Raw genomic sequence first — 868 nt, forward strand, 5'->3', positions numbered from 1 at the left:
GGGACCGTGTACAAAAACCCCCCCCCCCCCTCCCAGGCCACACTGGGGAGGGGTCAGGGTCCGGGACGTCGGCCCCGGGATAGCGCCGTGGACGGCGTCAGGGGGCGGAAAAGACGCACATGGCGAGTGTGGAACAGCAAATGCAGCCGAGTGTGCGAGCAAGGCAAAAACACCGGAAAACACAGGAAGAAGCGCGGCATACGCGGAAAAAAGGCGAATAAAAGGATCGAGACGGAGAAAACACAAAACAAAACAAAGATGCAGGCAATAGCAGCCATGAAGCGAAAATGAGGGGGCCCGAAGGAGGTGGCGGACACGCAACGTGGGGGGGGGGGGGCAGCCGCACGAGGGGGTACGGGGCTATATATATATGGGTATATATATATAGGGGTATATATGGCGGACAGACCCACAAAAAAAAAAAAAAAAAGGGGTCCGTAAACCCCGGTCAAAAGAAATTGACCAAACATAACCGCCAAAGGCGGGTTGGAAGCTTCGCGTACCAATATAGTACAAAAACTGTATCAATAATAGCGTTAGTTGAAAGGAGTTGTGTTCCACAACGGTTTTCAATTTTGATGAGGGGTCCTTCGCGGCACTTGGGACCGTGTACAAAAACCCCCCCCCCCCCTCCCAGGCCACACTGGGGAGGGGTCAGGGTCCGGGACGTCGGCCCCGGGATAGCGCCGTGGACGGCGTCAGGGGGCGAAAAAAACCCACATGGCGAGTGTGGAACACCAAATGCACCCAAGTGTGCGAGCAAAGCAAAAACACCGGAAAACACAGGAAAAACCGCGGCATACCCGGAAAAAAGGCGAATAAAAGGAACAAGACGGAAAAAAGGTGAAGCACAACAAAAATGCAGGCA

General features: G+C 54.4%; 1 non-coding gene across 1 annotated transcript; it reads right to left on the reverse strand.

Moving 5' to 3' along the window:
* Nucleotides 1-430: 430 nt before the first annotated feature.
* On the reverse strand, nt 431-542 carry Tc00.1047053401625.10. The gene has a single exon (XR_008253943.1). It is a non-coding gene; the product is annotated as a spliced leader RNA (transcript).
* Nucleotides 543-868: the final 326 nt, after the last annotated feature.

Source organism: Trypanosoma cruzi (assembly GCF_000209065.1).
Source record: "Trypanosoma cruzi strain CL Brener chromosome Unknown tcruzi_1047053401625, whole genome shotgun sequence".
In the NCBI taxonomy this organism is placed as follows: Eukaryota; Euglenozoa; class Kinetoplastea; order Trypanosomatida; family Trypanosomatidae; genus Trypanosoma; species Trypanosoma cruzi.